The sequence below is a fragment of the Chelonia mydas genome, chromosome 1, assembly GCF_015237465.2.
Source record: "Chelonia mydas isolate rCheMyd1 chromosome 1, rCheMyd1.pri.v2, whole genome shotgun sequence".
Taxonomy (NCBI): domain Eukaryota; kingdom Metazoa; phylum Chordata; order Testudines; family Cheloniidae; genus Chelonia; species Chelonia mydas.
The window spans coordinates 249,756,021-249,770,658 of NC_057849.1; the positions used below are offsets into that span (position 1 = coordinate 249,756,021).

The 14,638-nt window shown below is 43.9% G+C and overlaps 1 protein-coding gene and 1 long non-coding RNA gene across 9 annotated transcripts in view; one reads left to right on the forward strand and one right to left on the reverse strand.

The window, feature by feature from the left end:
• Positions 1–14,638, forward strand: part of CHST11 (carbohydrate sulfotransferase 11) — a 261,448-nt gene that overhangs the window by 201,064 nt on the left and 45,746 nt on the right. The window lies entirely within an intron of this gene.
• On the reverse strand, positions 3,445–5,923 carry LOC114020912. Its single transcript, XR_005222556.1, has 3 exons — positions 5,818–5,923; positions 4,321–4,476; positions 3,445–4,114 (listed from the first exon to the last, which is right to left on the reverse strand). It is a non-coding gene; the product is annotated as an uncharacterized LOC114020912 (long non-coding RNA).

The following is a 14,638-nucleotide window of genomic DNA, read 5'->3' on the forward strand; positions in this document are numbered from 1 at the left end:
GCTGGAACTTAGAGGGAATCCCACAGCTCTAGGTGCTAAATTACGACAGCTTATTTTTCTGAACCTATCCACACAGCGAGCTTCAGCAACAGTATTGGGTTCAGGAAGGTTACATTTGGTTTTATTTTTTGGTCTGGACAGGCTATGTGAAAGAATGACCCAGTTTGAAATGGGTGGATCTTTAATTCCCCAAACACAAAAACACGTTCTGTATGCAACCCTAGACAAGGTCAAGGGAACATAGAACCAGAGCTCCATCTTGCACCCACTGAAGTCAGTGGGAGGTTTAATACGGATTTAGAGGCTGTTCATGCAATTACACCTCTGCAAGAGGATTGCTGTGTCTGCACAGAGCTCAGCTGAAGCCAGTGGAGCTCAGTGCAGGCTCAGGGGTCTGCCTGCCTGGATATCATTGCAGGATCAGGCTCTCATGGGGCTGCAGACACTACAGAGTGATGCATCAGAACATGAATGTACTGCAGAGTATTAGGTGCTGATGGAGTGGCATTTGCTGATCATTTGGATTCAAACAAGTGACCCATTGAAATCCTCTGAGAAGAAAGATTTCAGACAGTCTTGCTTCTATTTATTTATCTTTTTTTTAAAAGGGATGTATTTTAGTGCTCACGAAAGCGGGCATCTAGTAGCACTGAGTACAGCCAGGCACAGTGCTGGCAAGCGCTGTGCAGATTTCCTCACGCAGCTCAGCCAAAGCACCTCAGGCTTTGCCGACAACATCCCTACTATTCCCCTCTTATGCCTCTCCTGAGCAAGACCTGTGAATTGCAGCTTCAGTCTGCCTTTTTAATATATAGCATGTACACCTCAGAGTCTCTCTTAGCCAAAAAATAGTAATGAAACAACAAAGAATGAAGGTTTTGTTTCAGGGAGTGTTGTGTTAAACAAATGACCAAGTCTTCAGCGGGAGGAGTAAATAGTGGTTACAGAAAGCAGGCCAGAAAATGTACAGAATTGCTTTAGAAAAATGGAGACGGGGGAAACAAAGAGTTATTCAGCTGACCAGGTGATAGGTGCAAACACAGGGGGCACTGGGTGGAAACCATGTCAAACAGTATTTCATTTTAAACACCCTGGATTAAACCTGTTTATTGGAAGGGAGTTTATATTAAAAAAGGCAGGATATATTACTGTACCTATCAACAGTGACAGGGCATAAAGAGCAAGACTGTTTGATCAGGCTTTCCGAGGTAATGTAATGTTTCCACTAGGAATTAGACATACATTTTTTGTTTTATAATGCGGGGGGCAGAAGGGGGGGAGTCTATAACAAAGAATTCCCTCATGGTTGTTCAAAACTGAAAGCTGCCTACTGAATATAGATATCTGCAGGGCCAGGTCCTCAGTCAGTGTAAAGTAACATAGCTGCATTAATGATAGGGGATGGATCACTAGATGATTACCTGTTCTGTTCATTCCCTCTGGGACATCTGGCATTGGCCACTGTTGGAAGACTGGACTAGATGGACCTTTGGTATGGCCATTTGTACGTTCTTATGGATGCACTGTGCCAATTTATAACAGTTGAGGATTGGCCCCACATTGCGTCCAGATAGTCTGTTTTTTTATACTTCTATTTGCCTTTGAAGCTTTTTGAATATTCTAACTGTATTGTTAGTATTAATAATGCCTAGCTTTTATACAGCACTTTTTTCATCTGTAGATCGCAAGCCCTTCACAAAGGAAGTCAGCTCCATTATCCCCATTTTACAGATGGGGAAACTGAGGCACAGAGGCCACGTGCCCAAAGTCACCCAGCAGGCCAGTGGAAGAGCTGGGACTAGAACTCATCTCCTAAGTCCCAATCCAGTGTTCTATTTTCTACTAGACCACGCTGCCCTCCTTTGTAAAATAAAGACTTTTTTAAAAAAATTCTGACCTGAGTGATTTGAGAATAAATCATTGCTTGCTAAAGGGATTTGAGATGCTTGGTCAGAGGCTGTGACAGGAATGTAAAGCATTAATATTGTAAGTAAAACATTGTTTGCTTTCGCTGATGATTGATGCAGGTTTTAGGATAACTTACTTGTTTAATTAACAACAAGAAATAGCAAAGTAAATAGATTGCTGTAACGATTGAACTAGGGTGACCATATTTCCCAAAGAGAAATCGGGACACCCCCAGCTGCTTGCCCGAGGCCCCTCCCACCTCAGGAGGCTGTTGCCCATGGCTGGAATCCTGTGGGAACCCCCCACCCCCTGCATTCTGTAACGCTGCCTCCCTCCCCCAGTTTTGCCTCCCCCCCCCCCCCAGCACAGGAGGCTGGCATTTCCGCTCACCCTGTCTGCACTGCACCCCACTTTTTTTGACAAAAGTGGGCATTTGCCCCGTATTGCTCTTGCCAACTGATCAAGGACAAATGTCTCCTTTTTGGGAGGGGCGGGGGGTGTCAGGACAGCCGAGACAAGGCTTTAAAAAGGGACTGTCCCAGCCAAAATGGGACGTATGGTCACCCTAAGCCTGGCTGTACTCTGTCTTCTGTTCCCTGTCTGGGTGTGTGGGAGAGCCCCAGGACAGAGTGTCCCGCTTTGCATGGCAACTTCAAACTTCCTGCTGAAGCTTAACCCTTTAAAGCTCACAGCCCTGCGCTGTCTCTGCAGAACTTTGCAGATCTTTTCTCCACTCAGCTGACCTAGCATCTACCCTGCTGGGTAAATGAGTGACCTCTATACTGTGGTCAGTGTTGCTGGAGTATGGGGTCTGCTTATGGGGGAAAGGTAGCTTAAATCAAAGGGTCTGACTTTCCCCATGTCAAGACTTCGTTCTCTAGGACTAACGGTGACTTCAGCTGTCACCAGCACAGTGCATGCTGGGGCAATGGAGCAAAGTGAGATCTCTGACTGCGGGTGGAGTGGGGGGGCTGCACTTCGCAGAGCTGGGAAACAAAAAAGCAAATGAAAGTTACTTTTGGGCTGACTGACCCATATTAATCTTTGTTCCAGTAACACTGGGTAGTTTTTAAAAACATTCTGGTTGGCTTTTAGCTCAGGATTTCTTTTCCAGTTGAGGTTACCTGAGTAGAGGGAAGCATGGCCTAGTGGTCTAAGCCCAACATTTGGAGGGAGGAAACCCTAGGTTCTAACCCTGGTTCTGACATAGACTCCCTCTGTGACTGCAGGCAAAGCAATTACCTGAAGGTGAGCCTGAATCACTTCTGAATGCCTCTTTGGATTCGATGGAAATCCACATCTAAACATTATGTCTCCGGCCTTTCTCAGGTCCTCAGTTACCGTGGAGATGAGCTCATGCCTACATAGATAACCTTTCTAATACAGGCCAAATCTGACTATCCTCAAACGTTGGAGAGCTTGGATCAGCATGTGGATCGAAACTATGTAGCCCATGCCCGCGTCTGCATTTACCCTCTCTCTGCTTCAGTTTCCTCAGCTGTAAATTGGGATGATAACATAGCTACAGTACTCCAGGGAAAAGGTTGGGAAGCTCAAGTAGCTGCCGATAGAACGTAAGTAATTTGGTATGTTATTAATGGGCATTTCTACGTTGGTGTTAGGGCACCATCTGGGTTGCCAAACCTCTCTTTTGACACTTGCTTATTAGCTAAGATTTTTAAGTTTAAGGCCAGAGTCTTTGACCAGGCATTTGAATTCTGTGCAAGTGTTTTGCAAGGAATTCTTAGCTAATCAAAGTCACTTACCTACAAGTGGAAAAAAGTAAAAATGAAGAAGTTCTGGAAGGAGGTAACTGGCCACAAGTTAGGAAAGACAACCAAACGCAAAAAGCTCTTCCTGGACTGAGGTACTAATCAGCAAGACACTTAACCATGGACTTCACTGGGACGAGTCTCGTGCTTAAAGTTAAGGATCTGCTTAACTGATTTGCTGGACTGGAGCCAGAAAAAAAAGACCTGGAAGGGGAGGGTAGCTGTTGATGGGGGGAAATTTAAAATTCTTTTGCCTCAAATGGAGTCATAGCTGTTTATATGCACACACACAAATGTAAGAGGAAAGTCCTGCTGAACAGGAAACAATAAGCAAAGCCCTAAGAATTACCACACGCACCAACTGTGTTTATTTAGAAGAGCCTTTCCACACATCCCTGTCTTCTAAAATCCACTCATCACTTTTCCATTCTGCCCTGTTTAAAAAAAAAAAAAGTCCAGTAGAGTTAAAAGGTATATCCTTAGAGTTAAAAGGTATGTCCCTGTTTTGCTCTCCAAAGAGTTATATTTTTAGTTTACGAAATATTAGCAGGTGTGAAAGATGTAGGCTGCATTACAAAAACCAGCATGTTGTCATCAGCCAGCGACTGCTCAGAAACCTTAAATTAGAAATGTTACTCACTTGTCACTGCCGAAGATTAGGTCTGGAGCAGCTCGTACTAGGAATTCTCAAGCCATTTCTGTTTCCCTGGAAAGTATAATGCGTTCAGTGTCCAGTCCAGGCTGTTCTCTTTAATGAGAGGATACAGATGGATTTGAACCATTTCCTTTATATCATCTGTGGATTTAAAACAATGAAAGCCAATATGTGCAACCCAGATTCCCACTGAAGTCAGTGGTTCTCTCTATTAGCTGAGAGGTCCACCTGCACAGCTCCAGCTGTAGGATCAGGCCTTAGTGTTGATGAAATAATCCTAGCGCTGTAAGAGTTTCCAAAGCGTGTCTGGGGAGGCACTGCATCATTTTTAAGACCTGATTTATTTAGATTAGAAACTTAAATATTTTCCCTTTTTTAAAAAAAAACAAAAATGCCACCTGCTTGCTAAAAAGAATAAAACATTGATATTCCAATAGCCTTGGTTCATCTGTGTTTTAGTGAGTGACTGTCCTCTTGTGGAGTGTACAAAAGAAAAGGTATATAGTACATGCAGAGAGACGCTCAGAGCTCTCATGAAAGATATTTTGTGTAAATGCTGATGCATGAAAATCAGCAAGCTTTGGAGTGGAGTGGAGGGCAATAAATTGAATTTAATATGAAAATAAAAAGCAACAAAGGATACTATATAAATTGTACTGGACTGATGCAAGGGAGAGTGGTGGGTGATGTACCACATAATTCTGGGCTTCTTGCTTCATAATTTAGGTGGGGAGCTGGTTTAAAAAAAATTGAAATTCAAAATTTCACCCAAAAATTCAGGCATGTAATTTCTGTGAATATTGTGTCTTGTCTTTTTTCTCCAACCAGCTCAATTTAAGTCTATTGTATGGCATAGGACATGGGGCCTTGCTTATTTCATTTTATTTCCTTTGATAAAAACTAACAATTTTAGAAGCACAGTTCTAACATTGTAGGCTAAGCATTGAAAAAAGAAATGTTTTATAATTCCTCAAGATGACAAAATCATCTATTCCATAACTTCTGACACTTTTCCCCCCACTATAAGTGAAAGTTTTCCATTAGATTTATTAAGTGTACTTATTTCAGAAAATCTAGCATTGTACCATTTCATGTAAAGATTGCATCAGAATGAGTGGAAAATTAACTAGTGGTTTAAAGTTCAGAGTTAAACCCAGTATTGCCAACCCCAGACACACACAAATCATGAGTCAAGCCCCTGAAATCTTGAGATTGACTGACTTAAAAACCATGAAATTTAAAATAATAAATATGGAGTTGTTTTTCTTTGCCTTACACTTTTTGAGCTTTTAGGGTGCACATTGATCTCAATTTCAGGCCTTTCTCTATAACCAAGAGGGCTAGAAACTTTTTTTTCCCCCCTGAAAGCTGACATTCTCATATAATCAGTTGCCTCCTGGAGCTGAGGCTTTAAGTAAAATATCAAATATCACGATACTCGTGAAAAATTTGTAAGAGTTCACAATGCTGTAAAACACTTACTCAAAACGACTGCTCCTTTGCAGGGTGAGAAGTTCTGGATTGCTACCAAATCTTGGACAGGGGAGAAGGGCCTAAAGGAATGCTGCTCTGATGACCAGCAGTGCACATTATAACTGTTATTCTGCCAAGGGTTTAAACTTTAAGCCCTATTTAGTGAGGGGGAGGGGAGGAGAAAGCAAACCATGAGACTTGGGACATGTTTTCAGGCCCCAAAACAGACTATCACCTTGGACAAGAGTATGATTCAGCAATATGAATAGGAGATTGTTCCTGCGTTTATACAGATCAGTGCCCCTAGTCCACTTCTTACAGCATGGCAGAATAAATGATGCTTGGTCAGGTACTTATGTTTAACCTTTTCCCTGCACTGTTAATATTTCACAGCAACCCCCTGTGCTGCAGAAATGTTATGATTTGAGGGCTGAAATATGTCAGAATGTTAACAACTCTGTGGTCACCTTGGAATAATTCAAGCAAACTGTATATGGATTAACAGAGCATGTGCCTTGTCGTCTTCTAGGTTTTATATAGCGCCAAGCACACCATGTGGGCTTGACAGATAATAATTCTAATACTTTCCCCAGCATGCCTGGCAATTTAATTTGGTGCCTATGTTGTGTGAATATCTTACTATTCTATTTATTTGTATTGTGGTAGTGCCTACGGGCCACAAACACGGACTATGACCCCATTGTGCTAGTTGCTGTACAAACACAGAACAAAAAGACAGTCCCTGCACCCAAAGAGATGAAACACTTAGGTCTGGTCTAGTTACTGGTTTTTGTACCAGTAATAACTATTTCAGTTAGGAGGTGTGTTGGTTTTGTTTTGTTTTATCAGACTATTATACTAGTGCAACCCCTAGTATGCAGAGCGTCCCTTGGGTATGGTGAATCGGGGCTACCGCTACAGGCCCTGCACTTTGGGGGGCCCCCGTGCATGTGTCGTGTGGGGGCGCTATGCTGGCCCAGGAGAGGTTGGGGTTAAGGATTCAAGGGGCCAGGCTGGCCCGGGCAGTTAGCGCGGGGCCTGGTGCCGGCAGAGGGGGTTGGGGAAGCGTGCATTGTATTTCTTTTTCTTGCTTGGCATCATGGGGCTCAGGCTCAGTCTCCGGCAGCGGCAGCAGCAACCCCGGCCTGCCCCACCCGGCCAGCTCCCGGTGTTGCCTGCCACCACACCGGCTGCCAGCGCCCTAGCACCACCGGAACACGCCAGCGCCGGGCTGACTCCATCCATTTCCCTTCCACCCTGGACCCCTCCCTTTTCCAGGACCCCCCAGCAGATGGGGCTCCCTAGCACAGATGCCACCCTGTGACTCTCCATCTTCCCTCACCCCCCAGCACTCGTGTCCCCTTCCCACACCAGATTTCATCTGTATAAAAAATGTTAAGGGGGGTCCATACAGGCTGATTTGTCCCGGGCTCTGCACCCCCCTAGGGATGGCCCTGCTAGTATGGATGCAGTTATACCAGTATAAAGGGGCGTTACTGGTATTGTTTGTTCCCCTTCCTGTACGGGGATAGCTTTAGGGGTTTAGAGTGCCTTTATACCAAGACAAATATAATTAAAGTGGTACCACTTTTATATATAAATCAGGCATTAGCCTAGCCCCCCAACCAGTTTTCAGTCTTATCAGAGAAACACAAAATTCCACCCAAACCATTAACAAGTTTCAGTATGTCTAGCTCAGTGAGCAGTAGATATGGGAAATATCCTATTTTAATGTTGTTGCTGCACATTAAAATCTGGACATTTCTAGACCTTAATTCTAAGCCTTTCTCAAAGATCCCCAGAAAAATATAATAAAAGTGTATTTGCTTAAATCATATTAAGGACTTTTAGGTCATTCAGTTTAAGCCCATCAAAGGGCTCAGTAGGTAAAGTTTCCATTTTAAAAAAAAAATCCAAACTATGACATTCAGTGTGCGACCCCAGAAGGTATTGAAGGTATTAAAAATCTGTTGAGCATACATGTGTACAAAACCAAGGGTACTGCTCCATCCTTCAAAAACCAAAAATTGGAAAGCAATGACTCACAACATGCTGATGTTTTGGGTGAAAAAACATTAAAATCATTGATACTGAGAGAATTTTACAAGCAGAAAGGGAGCCTGGGATTCATCATTGATTGTTTTTACTGATGTAGAGTTTCCAGGTTTATTAGTGATGGGCAACAAGTGTAATTTTTAAAAATACAAATATATATACGTGAACTAAATCTACATTTTGTCCTACAATGACATTAAGGATAGAGTCTGATCCTGCGCCATTGAAGTCCATGGGAGGGTTGTCATTGACTTCAGTAGACACAAGATCACAGCTTTATAACAGTGAAGTGAGGGCTTATTTGTAATCTCAAATAGGTCTATGTGCAGTTTGCCATATCCTGTATACCATCTGCATTATCGCTATGGACTGCATGTGCTTAGTGTCTGAGAATACGAGTATAGCATAAGTTCTGAGCTCTTACTATGTGTTACAAGCCTGGGGCATGTATGTGGCACTCTCAGTCTGCACTTGTTTGCTGGATAAATAAAATTCACTTTTTAAAAACTTCCTAAATGTTGAATTCTACATCTCCCACCTACATGCCTGGAACAGAAAGGCCAAGATTTGGAAAAGCAATGAGTGACTTTGGGTAGCTCAATTCTTGGCCACTCAACCAGAGATGTCCTAAAGAGGATGGATTTTCAGACAGTATGAAAATCAGACTCCTTTCAGGTGTCTCAAGTTTGACACCCCAAAAAAATGAGGTATGTAAAAATCATTGAGTCACTTTTGTAACTCTTGGCCATGTAGCCCTAGACATGTGTCTACCCAATTAGCCACAACAATTCACCATATCAATATTTTTCTTTAGAGCGTGTCTATATACACAGTCACATGCTATGCCATAAAAGAACCATTTCAGTCTGTCTTATCAGATCTCAAACCAGTGCCATTGCTAGGAGTGTAAATTTGGGTGAGCCTCAACTTATGGTGGGCAGGCAGTGACGGGCTCGCGCTAGCACAAAAATAGCAGCGTGGACATTGCAGCACGGGCTAGCCACTCGAGTCCGAGACCGCCTGGTTCTGAGGTAGAGAACAAGGAGGGTAAACTGAACTGGCTGACTGAAGTGTCTCCTCCGCCCCCCTCCCCCCGGTATGCATAGCTATGGCCTTTGGGAGAGAAATGCGGGGTGCGAGATGCGGCTTGGGCCCCTTGAGGCTGAAGATGGAGCTGGCCTGACTCCTGCATGGGGCAGAGCAGAGGGAAGATTAATGGCATAGGGAAAAAGAGGTGGAGCTAATAGTAATAAGCACCGGACACAGGCATGCTATTCCAGGCCTATTCCCACCCTTCACCTCCTAACTCTGGGCTCAAGGAACTTCCACCCAAACCCTAGGCTACCACAGACACTCCAACCAACAACCCTCTCCCTCCACCCCAAGTCTTCCACTAGTTAAAAATGTCTTTATTTTCCAGTTTTCTGGTGGTTGATTGTTGTTGTTTTTTACATACTTCCAGAAGCTAATTTTTCATTCCAGGGCTGAACTATTGAAGACATGAGACATGCCAGGGCTGAACTATTAAAGTTAGGATATTTTGAGTTAACAGAGTGCAAAAATGTCTGGGGGGAAAATGTGTGTGTGTGTGTGTGGTGTGACACTAAAATTCACCCTTGGGCTGAGAAACAAACATGATCAATTGCAGCCCAAAGAGTAATTCTTGTAGAAAGTTAAAAGCCTCTGAAAATAGCACCACAGTATGAAAGTGCTTCATTGAGAATAACTACAGAGTTGCTACAGTGATGCAGTAAAAAGATGATAATTGATACTTAGCCCACCATAAAGCTGTTCATTTTTTCCATGGAGATGTATCAAGTGTTAGCATTAAAATTAGATCCAATTTTTGCATTATATTCCATTTATCCCCTTTTCTGAATGCTTTTCCATTCTGTTCTAAAGTGATCTGACACGCAGACAAATGAAACCCCAGCAGAGAAGGCACTGAAACAAAGTAAATTGATCAGCTATCTGATCTGTCTAAATCTTCTGTGAGCTGCAGTTTGATGCCATGTTCTTACTTCCAAGTAGCTCCCACTGACAGCAGCAAGCCTTGGGTGGAATAAGGCTGAAAGATAAGAGCAATGGCTCTGTAAACTGTTTACAGCATTGTGCAGCTTGCAGCAGACATATAGCTGAGAAGAAATCAGAGCTGTGAAATTCCACACCTTTCATTTCAACAGGGTCGAATTGAGCTTCTATCCTCTTTTGTAATCCCTGCAAAACTGTATTTTGTGAGACACTTCACTACCTGTTTTTTAAAAAGCGTAGGTAGGGCAGTAAATATTCCATTCCCTTCAGCACATTTTTGTATCTCTTAAAAAAAAAAAGTTAACTTTACTTAGTGCATCATTTTTTATTTTATTTTTGCTCCCTCAGCATCACTTCAGGTCCAAGTCCTGGGCTTTGGAATGCAGCACGTCACTTCCTAGACTCTTGTGATTCTATAGACTATACTTTCAGGCCAGTATAGCTTCTCAATCATCTGTGCTGCAGCTAAAACCTACTTAGCTGTCTGCCCCAGGTATAATTAGTAAACGGCTCTGGTTTTGTACCAGCTGCATCTCAAGTATAATTCTTGCTCTTGGCTACGGCCCAGTTGCATTGTGGATTATTCTAATTTCTCTATCAAATAGCGTGTGTAGTTTGTGGTGCTTTCCTTAGACAAGTAAAATGATATTAAACACAGACAAGGTACTGTATAATATAATTTGCTTTTTGCAAAGAGCCTGGATTATGCACATCACAGTATAGACAATTTTGTATAAACCCGAAAGAAAAATATATCCTTGTCTCCTTAAAATTAAGGTCAATCTGAAACTGGATATAGAGTCCTTGTCTTTGACTCTCTCCATGTTGACTTTGGGTTAGAGCCATTAAAGTGCAACAGATTTGCCTCTATATGTACCTATCCCCATCTAAGAAGATTCTGTGTCTAAGCAAGTCATCTGGATCACATGCTTCAAGAAATGATATAATTTAATTTTCAGCCATTTCAAGCCAGGAGCTAATTTTATGGAGGATAATTTAAGAAGCAGCTGCCTGATGCCATGAGCACATGAAATGCTAGGAGGCAAATGAGCATTGCTTTACAGCTTTGAATGACTTTTTACAGCTTTGCTTCAGAACAATTATTGGGCCAAATTCTTCGCTGCGGTAATGTCACAGATGGGTTTACAGCAGGAGAGAATTGGGCCTATTATATTCTTTTTAAGATAGAATGAAACTTAGCGCTGGTTGGGAATATTAGTTATTTCCTTCATAATACTCTAGTAATAAGGAGGAATCAGAAAGTAAAGAAAAGTAAGATTTTTCATCTTCTAAGTCAGGGGTTGGCAAACCTTTTGGCCCAAGGGCCACATCACGGTTGCGAAACTGTATGGAGGGCCGGGTAGGGAAGGCTGTGCCTCCCCAAACAGCCTGGCCCCTGCTAACCCCTGTCCTCTCCCACTTCCCGCCCCCTGACTGCCCCCCTTAGAATTCCCAACCCATCCAACCCCTCTGCTCCTTGTCCCCTGACCACCCCCTTCCGGGACCCACCCTGCCCTGACAGGCCCCCCGGAACTCCCACGCCTATCCAACCCCTCTCGCTCCTGGTCCCCTGATTGCCCTGACCCCTATCCACACCCCTGCCCCTAACTGCTCCCCGGGACCCTACCCCCATCCAACCCACTCCGCGCTCCCTGTCCCCTGACTGCCCCGACCCCATCCACAGCCCACCCCTGACAGGCCCCCCAGGATTCCCACGCCTTTCCAACCCCCTCCCTGTTCCCCATCCCCTGACTGCCCTCCACCCCCTGCTCCCTATCCCCTGACGCCCCCCCCGGGATCCCCTGCCCCTTATGCAACCTGCTCCCCACTCCTTCACCATGCCGCTCAGAGCGGCAGGAGCTCGTTGCCCGGCAGGAGCGGCAGGCCAAAGTGCTGGCGTCACGGTGAGGCTGTGGGGGAGTGGGGACAGCAGGGGAGGGGCCAGGGGTTAGCACTCCCGGCCGAGAGCTCAGGGGCCGGGCAGCACGGTCCCATGGCTGTAGTTTGCCCACCTCTGTTCTAAGTGGTAAGATAATGATGGCTTCTTACTATTGATGAGCTACTGAGTGAAGGATTCAATGCACAAGAGCATTACATGAGGCTTTTAAGGGTTTTTTATGCTTTCCTCCACAAATTTGCATATAGCGTATTGCTCAAAGTATGAAAAGCTATGTTAAAAATGTATTATGATTCAGACTTAAGCCAATGAAGGGCCATATCCCAAGTCCTTGATGCTAATGGAAAGACTCCCATTGACTTCAGTGGGCTTTGGATCAGGCTCACAAAGCAGAAAATGCAGACATAGGTCTTCCTTAACATATCCCATTCTTCTTGTTACAGACTGGCATCTCGAGGGGGTATAAATCACAGCAGCATTCAGCCCTCTGAATGGAAACTGATGCAGCTTTGTTTTCTTGTCTGCTGATACTCAGACAGAAACAATATCCCACATTCATCTGTGCTGCAATTCCATTGACTTTGGTGGACTTATAGTTCTTAGAGAGAATTTGGCAAATATCTCTGAAAACTGTGAACTGCCTCTACTTATTTGAATAGAGTTGTTGATTCTGAAACATAATGATGGCAGATTAATAGGAATATTAATTGTCACTGCTAATAATTTAAGCAGAAACATCAAGTTATCCTAATATTGCAGGCTCTAAGTACCTTCGCGCGCGCGCACACACACACACACACACACCCACACCCACCCACCCACCCACCCGCCCGCCACTGCATCTGAACTTTCTGGGAGTTACAATACAGATTGGTAGCAATGGACTACAGACTATGCCCAGTCATATGGGTTAATAGCTTTATTTGTTTCTTAAATGAAAACTTAGTCCTACAGAAACAGATGTGGCCACCTGAGAAGGTACTAATAAGAGGTAACATCAAGTATCATCTCAGGACTGACCTACACTAGAAAATTAGATCAACCCAGCTACATTGCTCAGAGATGTGAAAAATTTACACCTCTAAGCAATGCAGTCACACTGACTTAAGTCCCCATGTAAGCAGTGCTAGGTCAACAGAACAATTCTTCCATTAACCTGGCTACCCCGTCTTCGGAGGGAGAACTCCTCCCATCAGCATAGGTAGTGTCTACACTGAAGTGCTACAGCAACATAGCTGCAGCTGTACCACTGTAGCATTTCAAGTGTAGACAAGCCCTCAGTCTGACTCCTGAAGCCAGGCAGAATCAATAGATACAATTCTTCTTTGCCTGTCACTTCATGTGCTAATGGCCTTTCCATGTACATATAACTAAACTTATCATTTTATGAAGAAATCGTAGTTACAGTGTGCTGGGAGCATTGTCTTGCTGTGATAAAATTAAATGAATAATTTGATAGTGTGTGTATGTGAGAGAGAGAGACAGACAGTTGGCGGGGGAGACACTCTATAAATGAATGATCCATCCCTCTCATTCTGGAGAAAGCAAACACTTGAGGAAGAGAAGTCATCTGAAACCTATTTGTTTTGCCTCTGCCTGATAAGTCCTTCTGAATAGGCACAATGTAATGTTAGATTCCTTGAGAATCCCTTGGAAGTATGTTAAATAGCCATCTGCATTTTCCTATTTCTTCCCCAAATGCCCCACTGAGTTGCACTGGTAGTGTGTAGCGTTCCTCTCTGCTTTGCCTTGATGAAAGTGAGTTTGCTTTGCAAATGACCACCCTGCAGCGTGGCCTCTCTGCTCTCCTTTCTAGGCTTTGAAATAAAATCATACCTCAACATTTATAATGAATGCTATCGCTCGCTTTTGAAGTTTGAAAAGTTCATCCTTGTTAAATGTGTCTGAAGCTGAGGGAGCTGAACTGTTGCCCTGCTAGGGGATTATATCTCTGGGTGAGGCTGCAGAGGCCCTCTGTGAATCAGCAGCTGAGGAGTTGATACCGCAGAGGAATAATTAATTAAGCTGGTATGGGGACTGAAGACCAATCAGGTATTCAAAGGAAAGCCAGGAAACTCAGTGGGGGAAATCCCACCTTGTGCAGGTAATGCCTATGCCCATTTAAGACCTACAAGAAGCCCTATGTTGTGTGACTTAAATGGTGCATGTGTCATGTGCTGTTCCCTTGCGCATCTGAAAATGTCGCTGCATAAAGGAATTTCCCAGAGGGGACAAGAGCTTTTAAGGAGGCAGAGCCCCCAAATCCTCATGTTAGAAGACCAAGATGTAGCCTGGGCTGGGAGTCTTCTGTTTGCTTCTCTGGTTTCATAGATGCTTCTGCCCCCTTTCTGTGTGTCAAAGAGCTCAAAAATAAAGCTTGGGAGGGTGGAGGGAATTCACTTGGTAAAAGATTTTGCTGTTGGATCACATGGCCCAACCCACCAGCTCACAATCTCCTTCACTAGAACTCCTCATCTTACTGAGCTGTTTTCTTTTTCACCACTTGATGTGAAAATGGGAGGTGGGGAATAACTTCAACCCCTTTCTGTCCATGAGAAATGCCAGGAGTTGGGCTGTAATGTATTGGGAAGGGAGACTGTCCATGGCCAATGTCTACCTCTACCATGCTCCTGTATGTCCCATTTTTAATTTTATTAACAGGCTTCCTTTTGCAACAATTCTTTCCTTCTTTCTTTCTTTCTTAAAAACAAACAGCCAAATGACGCCAGGCTCCCTGCAATTGGCAGCATCAATAGATACTCCCTGCACTCAGAAAGGGCTTCCTCAGGCTCTGCTTAGAAAACATAGCCTGACCCCATCCACCATAAAGTGGTGCACAAGCTCCAT